Source organism: Rattus norvegicus, chromosome 18, assembly GCF_021556685.1.
Source record: "Rattus norvegicus strain SHRSP/BbbUtx chromosome 18, alternate assembly SHRSP_T2T, whole genome shotgun sequence".
Lineage (NCBI taxonomy): Eukaryota > Metazoa > Chordata > Mammalia > Rodentia > Muridae > Rattus > Rattus norvegicus.
In genome coordinates, this window is record NC_141551.1 from 11,197,213 (window position 1) to 11,216,387 (window position 19,175).

General features: G+C 39.2%; 1 long non-coding RNA gene across 1 annotated transcript; it reads right to left on the bottom strand.

The window, feature by feature from the left end:
• Positions 1–204: 204 nt before the first annotated feature.
• LOC102553404 (uncharacterized) lies at positions 205–18,231 on the bottom strand. Its single transcript, XR_015643111.1, has 4 exons — positions 18,019–18,231; positions 17,463–17,653; positions 15,207–15,331; positions 205–2,176 (listed from the first exon to the last, which is right to left on the bottom strand). It is a non-coding gene; the product is annotated as an uncharacterized LOC102553404 (long non-coding RNA).
• Between the last annotated feature and the right edge of the window lie 944 nt (positions 18,232–19,175).

Consider the following 19,175-nt stretch of genomic DNA (forward strand, 5'->3'; position numbering starts at 1 on the left):
AGAGAGTTCTATGATACTTCAAGGTAATTTAAGAAATTAGAAGAGAATTAGAAAAGAAATGCTTGGTTTACAGGAGGCAATATCCTGTTGATTGACAATTTATCTTTTTCCATATTATTTGAGAAGTGTAGCCCTGATCAAGACACATTCATAAGATGCAATTTAAATGGATAAGGATTAATTGACAAATAAGAGAAGTCACTTCAATTATGTAGAATAATTTTTATTCCGCATTTAAATGATGCAATGCAGACATGGAGCTGGAACTGAGATGGCCAGACAGTGGGGAGTGATTGAACACTTAAGTACATCCAATATGTTTTTTTCACCCTTCAACTTCAGCCTCAGTTCAGGAGAATATTACAGTCTAGTGATTGTTGTGGAGATCACTAATACGCAGGTTGGAAGTGATCCCAAGATAAGAAACAATAAAATTGGGGGAGGGGGATTTTAGACATTTATGACCCAGAAGATGCATAACTAAAGACAACATCTACAGCAACTGTTACTCAATAGTATTCCAACTGATGGCGGAGTCAGGAAGAAATGAAGAGCTGAAATAGGCAAATAGTTTAAGAAGGTTAGGATTAGGGTGGAATAAACTTTACAAACAAGTCCTCCTGTTTACCACAAATATTAACCCTTCCAGGTTATAAAAAGCATTCTCTTGAGGATACTGGTGAATGTCCTTAGTGGCAAAACCTGGAGAGAAGTGACCCTTGAGAGAAGAGGATGACACTTGGTCAGACCAGTTTCTACCTGAGAGAATACTCCACATGGGTTAAGTGAACCACAGAGAGATCTCGAGCGCCAATTAACAATTTCACTGGCTTGAAGAGCCCTGGACCCAAGGTAGGTGATGGAAAGGAACTGGTGTGGTCCTAACAGAAGGTAGTTCAGAGGCCTACAGGTGTCACTAAAATATTTGGTGGAGTCCTGAGCAGAAAGCAAGGGCCAGAGGTCTGCAGGGCTGCACTCCTGGATCAGAGAGAAGACCTCAGAAGTGCAGTCTGTCTCACAGGCACCATACCTTCCCGTAGTTTCACATTTTCCACATCCATGGAAAACCTGCAATTCCTGCCAACTAAAGCAGAACCAGAAAAGACTCACCTTGAAGAGTCGGAAACAAATTTTTAAAGAAGCAAACCATGAAGAGATTTTAAGAGCCTGTAAGTCAGAGGAAGCGCAGGGAATAAAAGCATCTAGAACTTTCCTTCACTGTGACTATGTACAACTTTTAAGTTAGCGTATATAAAAGGAATTTTAACAATTAAACAAGGAAGTAGTACACAAGTGTCTGGAAACAGCCATATTTAAAAAAATACTGGAATATGAAAAATAATAAAATGATTTTTTTATAATTAACTTAAAGTATTTATAGAGAGAAGAGTAAAAAGAGAAAGAGAATCAGACACACTAACAAACATGAAGAAATTTAGAAAAGATAGTAAGGTGAAATTCTAAAGATAAAAAATTAAGAGTAATTGGCACCAGCTCACGTGGAAATACTCACACATGTGGGCCTACACATCGACTTCTTTCAGATACCACAGAAATATTTACCAGAAACTGTGGCAATATGTGGTGGCTCAGTAAGCCTCCCCATCTGTGCACAGACCATTTCTTCAAGAATGAGAGCACTGATGGCTCCTATTTGAAAAACAATTGATTTTTTAAGAGGCCAAGATGGCTGATTACTACAATAGAAAAGTAAATTTCAATATCCTTTCAAGTTATACAGTGAAAACTTTAAGGAGTTATTGTTTTATTATTTCTTTTTTTTTTCATTTCTGCCTCGGTTTTATTATTTTCTTTGCTTGGTTCTGCTCTAGAGCTTTGCAGGGGCTTTAAGTTGCTGGAATGCGATCTCTCCAATTTCTTTATGAAGGTACTTAGTGCTATGACCTTTCCTTTCAACGTGGCTCTCACCGTGTCCCGTTACTCTCAGTGAGCTCTGCATTCATTTTCATCGACTTCTAGGAAGTGGGAGCAGAGGCTTTCTCTGACTCTTTTGCCTACTTGTGGGTCCCTTTTCCTTGTGGGTCGCTTTGTCCATCTGGGATGATCTGTGTCTGGTGTTATTATAACTTGTTACGTCATGTTTGGTTGATATCCCGGGGAGGACTGATGAGAGATGGGTTGGGTGGAGACACTGTCTGGATTGAGTGGAGACCATCTGAGGAGGAAGGGGAAAGTGATGTCTAGATGTAATAAACAAAAGAATACAACAACAACAACAACAACAATAATAATAATAATAATAATAATAAATTGGCATTAAAATGAAACATTTAAAGATTTATTTTATAGATACAAACCAACCATGAACAACAAATAAATTAAAAATATTCACTAACAGTTCCGTGTTGGAGATAAACGGGGCATTAATGGATGCATAATTTAGTTCATTGGCCTAAGTAAATACTTCTGAGCCTTCTGGGCTCTATCACATTCCTTTGACATTTTCCTTCAGAGACTCTCCAGTCGTTCCTGTGAACTCCAGGAATAACCTAATCGTTGGACATTCTCTGATAAGTAACTTAACAAAACAAACAAGATCACCCATGATGCAATCGCCCTTAATTGGAGCAGGACCAACACAGAGCAACAACCATCGATTATGAGGAACAAAGGACTCCCGTATAACAATAACAATAATAACCATTACCCCTGAACAATTGGAAGAGCCATGTCTAAACAAAAAGGATGAGTCAGGACCGTTGATTACTCATGATGACGTCCTTGTTTATACAGATGCCCCACTGTATAAACACTTATTTCCCTTTCCTATAAAAATCTCCTGTTCAGAGGCCCACCACCCCACTCAGTGAAGGTAGGTGAAGGACACCCAGAGATAGCCTGACACCATGCCACATGGTGTGGACAGCAAAGACCCCCCAGAGGCTCGCCTGCCTCCACCCCATGAGGAGGCACAGGTAAGCAGAGCACACCCAGATGCTAGCCCACTCCCATGTGGCACTGTCAGGCTGTAGACTCACAATGGCCTGCCCACAGCCATGCCATGTAGCTCAGGCAGACAAGGACACCCAGATCCCTGACAGCCATGTGGCTTTTCCACCTTGGTGGTTCTGACATGGGAGAGCTGGGGATTGACCAACTCAACTACTACCCACCCAGTTCCAGGGCTTGGAGTTGGCCCAGCCCAAGTCTACCTCAACTGTGAAATGCTGGAGAGAGTAAAAGGGCCGGTCCTGCAAATCCAAAGCTGCAAGGTCTTCATGATCGAGGTCAACAATAGGATGTCCAAGAGGAGTCCTAGTGAGGATCTAGTATTGATGGTGTATCTGGTATTTTAGAAGCCAGATGTCTCGAGGCAGACCAATGAACATTCGCAAGTACAGATGTGTGGACCAAGGGTATACTGTGGGACACAGTGTGGCACACCACAGCTTCCATGACGAGATGTTTTCTATGCTTTGATTTGTTTTGTTTATTTTTTTACCTTTTTTTAAAATTTTCTTTTGAGAGAAAGGTTGCAAAGACAGGGTAGGACGGAGCGATGAGTGAGATTAGGCTTCATGATGGAAAACACACACACACAAAAATAATTACCTAATTCCCTTCAAAATTCGATGTTCCTGTTTGCCTCGATGTTGCAGGATAGTTGATCACTTTGTGGACCCTGAGATTGTGAACTGGCATGACTCAACCTTTGATTCCAGAAACCACACGCCTTTAATCCAAGAGCTAAATAAAGTCAACCCTAAGTCAAGAGGGGGAGCAAACAACCAGCTCCCAGGGAGTGAACAGAAAGGACAGACTTTAGGTTGAAGTGGGTTTAAGTCCTTAGAGAAGGAAACAGCTTTTACTTCTGGGACATTGGTGGAGGTTTTTCCCTCTGGGACTTTGGTGGAGCTCTTGCCTTCTGGGATATCAGTGGAGTAGGAAGGTTAGCGGGCGTCATCTCTGTTGGAGTCTTTCACAACAGCTTCTGGCTCCAATGTCTCCATTCGATAAAATTGAAAGGGTGGAATTTTTGCTTTTTAACATTCTTAAGCATATATATGAAGTTAATACACCTCCATAAATGTTCACACCCAAATGTATACAAACATACATAATGCATGCATGCATGTATACATACATAAATGCATACATACATGCATACATACATACATATATACATACATGCATACATACATACATATATACATGCATACATAGACTCCTACAAAAGCAAGCACCCAATAATCTTGCACACAAAAAGAAACTGAATCCATAATTTAAAGTCTTATCAAACCAGAAGTGTGGCTCAAATGACGCCTCTATCTATCAGACATTTACAGGAAAGAGTTTAGCGATTCTCTGCATCGTCTTCCGGGAAATAGAAGCAGGGAATGAATACATCTTTGCTCATCTCGTTAAGCCAGCATTATATAGCTAAGGACCTAAGATGATGACCGACATAGGAGAATTAAGCAGACCTTGAACTTCTATTAGGTTCTTCTTGAGTGGTACCTTTAATTTGTGAATTTGCTATTTGTTAATCCTATTTTCTAGATTGAGCAATTTTGCCTAAAAAAATGCTTTTATTAAAAAAAAAAACTTTTGAAAAACTGAATTCATCTTGAGGATTAAATGAGATCCTGACTATAAAATCATTTGCAAAAACTGTTAAAACACTGAGTAGTTCGTTATTTATCATTCATTATGCAAAGTTGAGGAATTCTTAAATGTGAGGTGATTTTCCACACCCTCCATGTCAAAATACTAAAGGTCAATGTTCTGTCTCTCTTGAAATCCCAACATCACAGAACGGTTCACCTATAATTCTAGGCGTATTTCTAAGCCAAAATTCAGAAGTTTTATCCAAGATTTCTCACTCCAATTGTCCTCATGTAGCACATGCTAACAGGAAAATTCCACGAACAGTTCTCTGAGTGCATGTCTGAAATTTCAAACAGACTGGTGCAGCCATCTGCTCCTTCTGATAAGAGACTCATCTGTCTGTTGAGAAGGTAGGGAAAAGGCTCACCAAGAAAGAACAATGCCTTCTTGGAACCCCTGTAGCCTCGCTGGGTGGCTCCCGGACATGCACCAGATAATTCGGGGTCAAACCAACATTTTCAGGCTGTATTTGGATGGGATTTGAATTCATTGTGCCTGCACTCTACGCAGCTCTCCGTACAGCGACTGGTGTAATTTGGACGATGCGCTCAGCATCTGCTGCCTTTCAGAGGCGAGCACTGTGATTAAGGGAATTCGCCCAGCAGCTTTTCTGATTTTAAAGAACTGAAATGAGACCGGTTCCTACAGAGACAGTGGAATAAGTGGAGGTATGTTTCTGCAGATGATGGAAGAATAATTGTAACCATGCTGCTCTGTGGTAGAAATAAAAAAACTTAAAGGAAACCTATCCAAAACATTCCAAATACGATTTTCTCTTCAGAAAACAAAGATCAAAAAGGTCCTGTTCGATTTAAAAAAATTAGTAGGACTTTTGCTATTCGCATGACTATCCACCTCAGTAACCTGCATAACATGTACAAGTAAACAGGATTGATTGCTAGGAAGTTAATCGCACATATTCCTTCATTGAGGTGAAAATTAGTAATAATGCATACCTTTAGGGAATAGAATAAAATTTAACTTACTAGAGGAATGGAACAGGAGAGATTTTAACATATATTTTTCTGTTACACAAATTATCTTCCTGTACTCTGTGCTTTAAAATTCCAAACATATATAACTTTATATAATTAACAATTACCTTAACAAAATAAAATTGGATTTTAACTTTTTTTTCCCCATCTTTATTAACTCGGGTACTTCTTATTTACATTTCTTTTTTTTTTTTCCGGAGCTGGGGACCGAACCCAGGGCCTTGCACTTCCTAGGTAAGGGCTCTACCACTGAGCTAAATCCCCAGCCCCATTATTTACATTTCGATCTTTATCCCCTTTCCCGGTTTCTGGGTCAACATCCCCCTAACCCCCCCCCCTTTTTAACTTTTTAATCGAATTATTTCCGGGTACTTTTGATCTGAGAATCAGTAATGCAAACTGGGGTTCTCCTTCTGACTGACTAACCGGGCTGCAGTCATTATTGAATCAAAACCTAAATTAGCTGCCTTCCTCATCAATGAAATTGGAACAATATAAGCAGCCTTTTATACCTTTCAAAGGGAGGTTATTCATAAAATTAGATGAGCATTTTTACACTGGGTTATTACACTAGTAAACTGTGTGTAGACGCCCAGTTGTGGGGATAGTTTTATGCGTGTTCCTATAAAATTTTCCATTTTTTTGAATAATCCAGGAAATGCTACCAAAAATTGGAACTAATTCATTTTTTCTTTTTTATTTTTTACACTCCAGATTGTATTCTTCTCCTGGTCCACCCCCTCCCCTATAGTTCCATATCCCATACCTACTCCCCACCCCCCCTCCATCTTCATGGGGATGTCCACACCCCACCCACCCCACCAGACCTCTAAATTTCCTGGGGCCCCAGTCTCTTGGGGGTTATGTGCATCTTCTCTGACTGAACCCAGACCTGTACATGTGTTGGAGGCCTTATCTCAGTTACTGTATGCTGCCTGGTTGGTGATCTGAGAGATCTCAGGGGCTCCGGTTAATTGAGACACTTGAAAACAATGTTTTCAACATGAGCTACTACTGACAATGTTACATAATACACATATTTTGTAATAACTGACATTTTAGGATAAAAATGTACATTTGACAGCAATATTCAAAATGTTGTATTTAAGGTCTCTCTCAGCTCTTTTTAACTTATTGGAAAAATCTATGAAAAATATGGATAATAATGTACATGAAATCTTTATTTTTGCCCATTTTTAATGTCGGTTTTCCTTATAGGGGAAAGAAGCTACCTTGATGTCTGAAAGTCTCACAAGATGGCTTCCAGTAGTAGATAATAAAAGAAGGATATATGAGGCTTCTTTTCTTTCCCTTTCTTCCTCCTTAACTCTTTTCTCTATTTTTTGTATTATTGGTTATTTTATTTATTTACACTTCAAATCTCCCCTTCCCAGTTTCCCCTACACAAACCCCATCTAATCCCCCTCCCCCTACTTCTTTGAGGGTGCTCCACTACCCACGGACCCACTCCCACCTCACCACCTACATTGGAAAATCATTCCCCTACATTGGAAAATCAAGACTCCACAGGACCAAGGGTCTCCCTCCCATCGACACCACATAAGACCATCCTCCATCCTCTGATACATATACAGCTGGAGTCATGGGTCCCTCCATGTTTACTCTTTGGTTGGTGGTTTAGTCCCTAGGATCTCTGGGGGGGTCTGGTTGGTTGATATTGTTGTTCTTCCTATGGTGTTTCAAACCCCTTCAGCTCCTTCAGTCCTTCCCCTAACTCCTCCTTGGAATCCTTGTGCTCAGTCTGGTTAGCTGGCTAAGCATCTGCATCTGTATTGGTCAGGCTCTGGAAGAGCTTCTCATGAGACAGCTATATCAGACACCTTCTGGGCATCATCACTAGTGTCTGGGTTTGGTGTCTGCAGATAGGATGGGACCTAGAAAATATTATCCTGAGTCAGGTAATTCAATCAAACAAACAAACAAAAAGAAAACACAAAAACAAAAAACAAAAACAAAAGCAAAAGCAAAAGCAAAAACAAAAACAGATACGGTATGCACACACTGGTAAGTGGATATTAGCCAAAAAGCTCAGAATACCCACAATACAACTGACAGACCATATGAAACTCAGAAAGAAGACCACAGTGAGGATGATTCAGTCCTACTTACAAGGGGGAACAAAATAATCAGGGGAGGTAGGGATCTTGGAGAAAGAGGAGGTGAAGGGAAGATCAGGTGTGGGAGGAGACCACGGAAGAAGTACAGAGGGTCAGGAAAAGCATAGCTATCATATGACCAATAGGACTTTTGCACTCATAGATACTCCTATGATCAAAGAGCATGACCATTTCATCAGGATATTCTTGTTCATTGCATTTTCTTTCTATCTCTAGCTTATGACCAATACATATTCCTTCTCATTTAATGTTTATAGCTTAAACAATAAAGCCAAAGTTACATCAGAGTCTGGTGATTCTGATTTATCCATTTACTCTTTCAAGGCTTAAAATTAGCTAGAGAATGGTTCCCTAGGTGGGACAGTCTCTGGAAGGCCTTTCTTTCAGTCTCTGCTTCACGTTTTGTCCCTGCATTTCCTTTATACAGGAGCAAATCTGGGTTAATATTTTTGAGATGGGTGGGTGGCCCCATCCCTCAATGGGGGGGATGCCTAACCATTAGATATGGTCTCTACAGGTTCTACCTCCCTTTTGTTGGGTATTTCAGCTAATGTCATCCCTTTTAACTCCTGAAAACACTTGTTTCCCTGGCATCTGGGACTTTCTAGTGGCTACCCCCAGTTCCCCATCCCACCCATCTCAATTAGCTGCAGTGGATGATAGCCTGGACTACATATGTGAAGATGAACATATCTGTATATCTGTATATCTGTATATCTGTAATATATATACATATATACATACACACATTAATATATATGTTCTTGAAATCTGTGTGACTCTGTATTGTGAGGCTTAATTAGCATTGTGTGTTACTAGCAGATAATTTATATACTTGTGGCTAGATTTTTCTTTGCCTTCATAGAAAATGTCAAAGTAGAATAATGAATGGTGATGGTTTGTTCAGGTATGGGGGGTGACACAGAGACAGGAGAGAAGCCCTGAGGGTCAGCAGAAGGAATGGAAACCTGTGGGGGACAGGGGGGTGAAGGTGGGAGGACATTCTAGGAAATACCAGAGGCTTGGGAGGTAAGAGACTCTCAGGACTCAAAGGGGGATGACCTTAGATGAAACGCCCAACAGTAGGAGAGGGAACTCAATAGAGTCTACCTCCAGTAGATATATAGGGCATCAAGTGGAGGGATGGGGTTGCCATCTCATAGTCAAAAATTCTGACCCAGAATTGTTTCCATCTAAAAGAACCTCAGGGACAAAACTGGAGAAGAAACTGAAAGAAAGGAGGTCCAGTGACTGGCTCAAACTGGGATCCATCTCAAGGGGAGTCACCAAGGCCTGAAACTTTTACTGATGCTATGGTGTGCTTACAGACAGGAGCCTAGCACGGCTGTCCTCTGAGAGGCCGAACAAGCAGCTGAAAGAGTCAGATGCAGATACTTACACCCAACCATTGGACTGAAGTTGGAGACCTGCATGGTTGAATTAGGGAAAGGCTGGAAAGAAGCTGAGGAGGAGGGTGACACCATAGGAAGACCAGCAGTCTCAACTAACCCAGATCTCTCTGACACTGAGGCTACCAACCAGCAAGTATACACAAGCTGGTCCAAGGTCCCTGACACATATGTAGCAGAGGACTGCCACATCTGGCCTCAGCAGGAAAAGATAAGCCTATCTCTAGAGAGACTTGAGGCTCCAGGGTATGGAGGCCTGGTAGGTGGAGGAGGATATTGTCTTGGAGACAGCAGGGAGGAGAAATTATATGAGGAACTGTCGGAGGGGGGACTGGGAGGAGGGCACACCTAGACTGTAAAAATGAAAGTAATAAAAAATCGATTAAAAAAGTAATAAACATCTATGTAAATAAAAATTGTCCTGTGCAATAGAAAATTCCTCTTCCTCGCCCAGGATTTTAGAGTCTCAGAGGGGCACGCAGTACTTCATTACCCATAGATCATTTGGTTGCTCCAGCCAATGACAATCTGATAATTCATACGATCTATAATATAATTCATATTATAATACATTTTTAATACCTCCCCACAGATGAGGCATTATGTTACACAGGAGGTATTCTCTTACAAATTTGCTCACTCCCGCAAGTTTGGTGAATTTTGCTACATTTACTTTGCTTAGTAAAATTGGAGATCAAGGCACAAAGAGGGAATAAATAAGACAGGAAACATTACATTATATATTATTTGTAGTCATATTTAATTTAATGTAATCTTAATTTTGCATGTTAGTTTGGACATTTGTTTTTTATTTTTATATAATTCCCAGATTGATTACTGTTTATGTCCTGGGGCCAGTGGGTGGAATTAATTAATGGCATCTGGAAATCTATTAGAAATCAGACTTTGATAAGCCTGCTAAGTCATCATAAGAAGGACAAATGATGTAGCTTCCCATTGAACTCTGAAGGAAAGTGTGAGGATTCAAAGTATTTAGTCATTTATGTGCTATATACTGGGGAATAATTTACAAATATTGATTTGTTTTTGCACATACTGAGAGACTGATTTTCCTATGCAGTTAGGCATGTCCTTATGATTGGGGATGGTTCACTAATAATAGGCAGAAGCTGTACATGTTCCTTCCAATTTCAGCCCAAGTGTCCCTTGCCCCTTTTTTTTTGTCTCAATTTCCAGACTTTCTGGGGACATGATGAAGTGACATCTTCAATCTTTATCAAGATAGATCCCCATGTGCCTGTGTGTCATGTGAGGCAGTATTCATTTCCCCAACTCCCTTTCCCAGATAAACAGAGTAAAGATTCTTTAGTATTAAAGCATCGAGTTACAGAATGTGTTTGCTACCACACCATACTGGAGATTTCAATAGGTGCTATCACATTTTGAATGTAGGGCTTCATCTTCTCAAAGTTAAGAAAATAATCAATAAATAACTATAGACTGTCTTCCTGAGCACATGTTATCTTAATTCCTTTGGTCTTGTTCCATGTTCACATTTCTCCTTCTCCTTAACTCCCTCATTCATCTTTCTATTGTTAAAATCTACTATTTATACCCTCTTAGATACCAGATGTTTTATTTATGTTGCTTAATTATTCTCATTTTGATTGTCATAGCCAATTTAGAGAAAAGTCTATAGGTCCAGATTTTTGGATGTATTATGAACTCTGCTCTACGATATTACTTATGAATGATATAAGGGGACATGTCAATTGCTAAGCATATTAGCATATTTTAATCATTTATCAAATTATTACATGCTCAATAATTTCAAAGTGTTTGCTTTGTCTTTATTAGAATAATGCTTTTCGACTTGAGGGAGCATTAAGAATACGCACTGGTGAAATTTTTTTCTTCTAATTGATAATATTTTAATGAATGATTTATATTTAGTCCTCTGTATTCTTACTGTGGTAACTCTTCCCATCAAGCTTCTGTTCGCAGACATAAATACACAGAGCTTTGATTTCTGAGAAGACCGTACCCATGTGGAGAAAAGTGTGGGCTTGATGCACCAGAACACAACTTCTTACACAAATAGGCCTCTGCGACATGAAACCAATAAATATGCTGTGTCTGGGACCCAGCAAACTCAAGCCATTGGGTGTTCACCCAGTGGCTATACATTTTATTTGACAATTTAGGGACAGAATACAAAAAAAAAAGAAAAGAAAAAAAGAAAAGTTAAAGAGACTTCAACTCATATTGAAGTATCTAGTGTCTGGCATTGAAAATTTCATTTAACACCCATGTTTTCTAGAAGGAATATTTTCTACCACTATATTCACGGTACTTCTGCCCAAACTCTTATAAACACACACACACACACACACACACACACACACACACACACACACACACACACACAATTTAAACTGATTTATTATTTTTAAATTATGTATATTCCTATATTCCTAGTGTGTGCTTTTGCACATGGTTGTGGTTCCCCTACTGGCAAAAATCGAGCATTAGATCCCTTGCAGCTGGAGTTACAAGCGATTATGGTTTATTTGACGTGAGTGAAACTGAACTCTGGTCCTCTGGAGAAGAACATGATTTTAGAAGTGGAGCCATCTTTACAGTACCTGTGCACTATCTGGAATTAGCTTACAAACTGTTTATTTCCTTAGGCTTCTTCCCGCAGCCTTAATGATTTATAACCCGTCTTCTAACCTCTCCGTGCCTCAACGGCCCTATCTTCCCCTTTAACCTGTAACCATTAGAGAATCCTGACCTCCCTTTTTGTTTTCCTGTCACTCTTGGCAGAAGAGCTACACTCTCCTTTTGGGAAGTGACTCCTTGTAAGATGCCTGTCTTCAAGAGGATGGTTCCATGTCTATGTATACATAAGCCACACTGATTGTACTCAGGGAATTTCCAAACAAAAACAGAGAGTTCCTGAGCCCATCACAGTAGCTCATGCTATTAATTACAACGTTCAGGAGGCAAAGGGTGGTGAATTTCTGAGAATTTAAGGCCATCCTAGTCTACATTGATAATTCTAGAGTAGGCAGATAGACATAGAGTGACTCTGTCTCAAAAAAAAATTAAAAAGAAAAAAAGAGGAAGTGAAGTTGGAAGAGATGGCAGGTTAGGAGTGAGAACCATAAGAAGGAATTGGAGGAAGGTGGTCCTGGATGCATATAGCCAAATTAATTGTATGTTTACATAAAAACTTAATGAATAGATTAAAAATATTCTTTCTAAAAGGAACTTCAGTAAAAAAAAAACCTAAGAATTTCCAAATAAAAACAGAAGGTAGTTTTTTGTCTCTCTATTTTTTCTTTTGTTTTCTTTTTAAAGAAAGAAAAATAGTTGAAAGCTAGGTTTCTTCTTTAATTTTTACTAATAAATATTCAAATATTATATATATAACAACAAGCATATTATTAACAGCCATAATTAGTATATAAGGATTTGCTTATACTATTTTAACTAATTTAATTTGAAAGTAATAAGAAAACAGGGATTTTCAAGATTTGAAGGAGAATTTTTAATTTTGTGTAGGTTCCATCAGAACAACCAAAGTTTTCTTTCTTGAATTTTTTTATGTTTTAATATCTGTTCAAATATTTTAGTTATATATATATATGTGTAATTATACATATATTATATATGTGTGTATATATATGTAATTATACATATATTTTTATATATATATATGTATATATTTCACCCATATACAGACTGTAGGTAGATGAGGGGGAATGGGCAGGGTATACAATGTATATACTTACAATTTTAAATGAAAAACTTATATGATCTAACATGTACTTACCATAAATCCTCAAAAATATTTTCCAGGCTTTTTGGCACATATCAAATCTCTAGTACTAAAGAAAGTAAGGCAGTAGGATCAAAGTTCCGAAGCAAACCTAGGCTATATAATAAATTCCAAGAGGTTCTGGTTCACGAACTGAGACCCTGTCTCCTCTATCAAGAAAAATATGTAGCATTGGTCAGTTAGTTTGGAAGTCTTCTCAGAAAGCTTTGTGACATGTCATTTATTTGGGGCCAGTACATGGGGCCAGGCACTCCATAGCTCAAGCCTCTCCTGTCAAAACTGAACTTGTAACTGATCACCCATTTAAGATTTTTGCTGTAATCATTAATTTGCAAATATGTTCTTATTTGGAGTTCAGAGTCTGAGTCATATGGATTACGGTTGAAAAACTGAATTATTTTTATTTCCCAGGTGTCTATTTAGTACTCAAGAAGAAGGAACATGTCCAGGGATATTATTTTGTTGTTGTTGTCATTAAGAGTAAAGGGCTACTGTTTTCAAATTTTCAACTCCGTCACTTGAATTTCTCCATTTGTCCCACTTAAATCTCAGGAAACTGAAACACAGCAATGCACAATGTGGCTTATTTTCCCCCTTCCTCCTTTCTACATTCTTCAAAGAAAATGATACCCAAGTCAAATCCTGTTTGCAGATACCAAGCTGAGACCCTGTCTCTCCTTCCAACCTTATTGGGGCTTGTAGGCTCCCCTGGATGTTAAGATTCTACTCTGGGTAAATTTCATATGTGGGTGTTTTCTAAGGTCCCGCCCTCAACTCACTATCCCTGCCAAAGCACATTAATCGAATCACTTTCACACAGCATTTTTGTTGGTGTTGTTTTGTTGTGTTTTGTTCATTTTACAGAACTTTTTGGTCACTTTTCCCTTAGAAAACCTAAAATATTGAACAATAATGCAATTTGACTTACAATTTCATCCAATCTACAGAGTAAGGCTTTTTTTTTTTTTTATTGACCTTCGGCTATAAAATTTTTTGAACTGATTTGACCTGATTGCTTGATTAAGTCTTGTTTTTCAGCTTCCTTGCTTGGTTATAATGAACAGTTTTCATTGCCTTCCTGAAGTACATGCACTCAAATGATTAGCTAAGGCCTAGACCATGTCATGCCCAAGACGGTACAAAGTAGGACTCATTTCATTTCTACATCCATGTGCCTAGAGTGAGAGCCAGATTGTCTACATAAGACAGTTCCATGGAGCTAATCAGACTAAACCACTCTTGTATTTTTTAACTTCAGGCCAAAGTCCCATTTCCTAGGGAATGTTTTTTTTTTCCTTCTAGTAGAGGGAAGCTGTGATAAAAACATACACCTTCAAAGTCACTGTAATTCTATCTAGGCTATATTTGTCTTTCATTCTTTTAGAACTGAATATTCTGCTTGGGAGGAAATGTAAGAAAATTGGTCATGAATTTGGGACGTCAGCCTGACGTGCTCATAGTTACTGTTGAGGTTCTACTGAAGATGACTGGAGCGTTCTCTCCTTCGGGGAGAAGTTTACTTTGTCACCATTATTCATGTTCAAAATATGGAGATACCTCAGCATGGAAAAAATGAAGAAGCAAAGCTCCATTTCTTTCTCCTCTGAGAATCTAAATGGGCAGCTGTACTGTAGGAGATTTTGTACTGTAGAAGATTGATAGAGTTATATAGAGTTATATACACATAAAAGAGAAAAACAAATATTTGTGACTTTCTAAAAGTTAATCATTAGTAGTGGAAAATTCAAGTGTCAGAGATAAAACTATTAAGGAATGGAATATTTTTTCATAATTAAAGGTGAAAAAAGAAAAGACTAGGTATTTGATAAAAAGATTTGGAACAAGATAAAAAAAGAAGACTTTCCAATCTGATGCATACACCCTGTATCTTCCTATACAAACAGAAATCTATATATATAGAGGCAACTACTTTGAGAAGTAGCCCTGGAGTTTCACCATGGAGGAGTGCACAGATTGACCAGAACATATGGAGGCTTAGAACACTTTCTTTCAGTATTTTCACCATTCTAACATCTTATCATCATGTTAGGATAATTCTAGAAAACATTACTCCATTATGTTTGAGTTCTGGCAGATTCCTTGAAACAAAAGGGATTAAGTAATATACCCAATATCTAAAATGTATAGACAGGACTCAAAAAATTAATGAATCTTAACCTATATCAGTTACATATGCTATATCTTGAGTAATGGTGTAAACCAATATTACCTTACTTTCTTTTACTGTTGGATGCTCTGAAATTTAAGAGAGGCTGTTTGACGTTATCACCCATCATGACAGGGGCATCAAGGCCTCACGAGCTGAATGTAGCTGGTAACATAGGAAGCACAATCCTAAATAGGCAGCAAAGAAACATACACATTGTTGTTCAATTCCCTTTTTTAATTTCACACAGTCCACCATCTTCATGACCATGGTTTTTCTACAAAAATTAACACAATCAACATAACCCCTTACAAGTTTGTGCAGAGTATTATCACTAAGGTGACTTAACAACAGACAGAGGACACTACAAAAAAACTACAGCCAATCAAAATGGAGACTTGTAGAGTCCATACCCAATGCAACTAGAAAACACTCATACCTCAGACTCAGACAATGTTGAGAAGAATGGGTGAAATGATTATAAGAGCCAGAGCATCATGGAGTTTGCTGTGGGATTGTCTCTCCAATAACATCCTAAACTCATAAAGCCTCAACATCATGACTGTCCAAACATGAGCTCAAAAAGGGCAATAACAAAGGCCAAAGCCAATGGGGAAAAGCCTACTGGACTTCAACCATACACAAAGAATTATAGGTAAGTAAAGAAGGACAGGGGCAGGAAAGGTAGTCTTTCCCCAGGGAAGAGCACACCAATTCATTGTCCAGCACCTAACTGTTATCCTTGAAAACATCCATACAAGTAACATACAGATTGAGCAGGTTATATATAGGAATATATATGTACATCATGTATGTATATATGCCTGCAATAATAATGAGAAAAAGAGGCCAAGAGTTTGAAGGAGAATAGGGAAGGGTATAAGGGAATGTTTGGAATAAAGAAAGGGAAGGGAGAATATTTTAATTATATTTTAAACTCAAAAATAAAATTAATATGAACACAAATGTTTGCTTTTGTTTCTAATTAAAACAAATGTATCGATTGAGTACAGTGGATAAGGCTGTGCTGTATTTATTTGATGGACATGCACTAGATTTAGGCAAGCATTCTACTACTGAGCTAAACTCCTAGCTTATTAAGTCTAATTCTAACAGTGATTCCAAGAGAGGTATTATTAGCCTTCTTCAGTACTTCAGAAACTTGGGATTTGTAAGGTTAATTAATTTGCTCAAGGTCAAATAGCTATTAAGCTAAGGAGCTGTGATTTAAATCAGAGTGCATGTCAAATTCATACTTTCACAGAGCCATGTTAACTCCTCATCTTAGGAGGAAGCAGCCACTCAAGTTGTTAAAGATGAGATCACTATTTTTGGTTTTGCACACAGTTTGAGTGCTATTATCTTTTGGCACTGACCAAAGCTAAGCTACTTCTCCCTTCCTCATTTTAGCAGGTCACTTGCAAAAATATAACCATTCTTAATTTCATATCTGAGAATAAGACTCTTTGTTTCACCACACCTTGAAATGATTCTTAAAAACAAACTAAAACAGAAGAGATACCATCCTTTCCGCAGAACAAATGTCACTTCAATGAGCCTTTGAGGAAGTGGCTTATGGTAGTTTCCAGTCAAAGAAGAGATTCCAAACAACACCATAAGCCCAAACCTCAAAAGTCTGGATCTTACTTTAGTATTAGATGCCCAGTCTTTCTGCCAACTGATAAGGATAAGAACAAATGTTTTATAAAGCATTGCTCCAATATCCTACAATCTCGGTGCAATGATAAGAGGGTAGCCAGATGACTAGTCAGTTATTCAAACTGAACATCAATGAAGACAACACCAATGCCATTTAAAGCATCCAAACTGTCAAAATTGGTAAGGACAACTTTAAAATCTTTAATGGATGCTGCCTCTTCAGGATGAAAACTCCTCCTCTTTCCAGGAGAATAAGCACATCATTCTCAGCACATTCTGCTCACCAAACTCACAAGTTATCACTCTGCTGATTGACAGTATTTTCAAGGTGAAGTCAACCCCCCTCTAACTGCTACTTCTTCCTCTTTTCTTTCTGTTGAAGCTAACCTGTCAATGAGAGCACACATTCTTTTCTGATCACCTAGTGTCCCTTTTACAAAGTTCCACCAATCGGTCTTTTAAGTCAACAGTACTATTTCATATTTTGAACAATGGCCCCAAGTTGGTGGTAGTTTCTTTGAAAATTAGACTTAAACCAACACATGGATTATTCCAGTGATACAGCTGTCCCTGGGGATTGTAATATAGCCAAACCCATTGGTTATATACATGCTTAAATCTCTCCTTTATTCCTTCTAACTATTCAAAAATATACCTTACCTCTCAAGCTATATACCCCACAAACATCATTTTTCACAGATGTGATGGTTAATACCGACTGTCAACTCAATAGGATTGTTAATTGCTGAAGAGATAAGCCACTAGGCACACCTGTGAGGGATTTTCTAGATTAACTTAAGCAAGGTAGAAAATCCCAGTCCAAATACATCACTATTCCATGGGCTGAAGACCTGGAAAACAGAAAAAGAAAACGCTAACTGAAAATGAGCAGTCATCTGTGGGACAGTGGGCTGTGAACGGTATCCTGGGATCCGGTTGAGCTAAACCCCAGTGACCCTGAAGGAACAGTAGGAGTTTTGACTGTTCCTGGGTATCAGGCCCTTGTCACATAGCTACAGCCCCCACAGTGCCCTGTAGAGAGGTCTGTAGCCATCAGTTATATAGGAACAGCACCCCAAGCCCTCCCACATGTAGATAAGCTATCCCCAAGCTCTGAGACTAACTCAATAGGAAGTACCTACTGTCAGACCCTGACCCACCCCAAAACTATAAATAAGGATCCTATTCAAAAGGAATAAAAGTGTGTGAGAATTACTCCATTATCTGAGAGCTTCTGTCATAAGAGCTGCAACACTACTGCTTAAGGAAGAGATCTGCTCTCCAGACGATGGCACCAGAAGCTCCCCTACATCCCTCACAGGCTGGTCAGCCTCGCACTGGCTCAGCTGAACTGATTCAGCGGAGCCTTGGAGCAACTGAAACTGCACCTGTGGAGATGGAGGTGGAGCAACTGTAGTAGCGGAGCGGGTGGAGACAGTTTCCCCTTCCTGTTCCGGTTCTCTCCCCTTTGCCGGAACCCTTGCACCTTGCCAGGCCTGGAATCTCTGTGGAAAGCCTCCAGGACACAGGCCCTCAATCATCCATCACAGCTTGCTCTGGTTTTACTACTATGCCTTCCCTGTCGTGGTGGACTATCTTTTTAAACTGTGAGCCTATGTAAACACTTTCTCACATCTGGTAATTTGTATCACACCCAAGGAAAGCAAACAACGCAGAAGATCTCAAAATTCTAGTCCATATTTTTCTATTTTACTTAAAATATTGCCACCCTTACTCCTACTGTCCTGTTGACTGCTTGTGGCCAGGCCCAGCAGGATTGTTCAAGCAAAGGGCGTGAGCAGGGAGCTGAAGTGCTACCACAGCTGCTACTCTGTGTACAGCTGCTGCCCCAAACGCCCACCTTTTCTCTGAGATGCTGCACTATGCAGAGCTGAGCCACCAGAGGGCTCAGCTAACAAGCTAGGTGCAAAGGAGCGTCTAGCAGCTAAAGCTTCTGGAGAACAGTCTCTGTCCCCAAAAACATTACAACTTTTATAAGACAGATGTTCTCTGGATAGGATCTTATATACAGTTTTGGGGATGAGTTGGGGTCTGACAGAAGATGCTTTCTATTGGCTTGGTTTGCGATGTTAGGGATGCCTCATCTGCATGTGGAGGGGCTTGGGAGCACTGCCCCTATGTGACTGATGGTCATGATCCTCTCTATGGGGGGGCCTGTGGCTATGTGAAAGGGGCCTAGTTAGGAGTAGGTGAAGTGCTTACCATCCAGTCCCTTTTTGGGTTCCAGGACTTCCAACCCATCTCAACCTTACCAGGTTTCCTGGCATGGTCCACTGTTTCACAACTCCTCCTTTTCCTTTTTGTAAAGGAGAGGTGTCATCAGAATAATTGCCTGCTATGTTGGGAATAGTT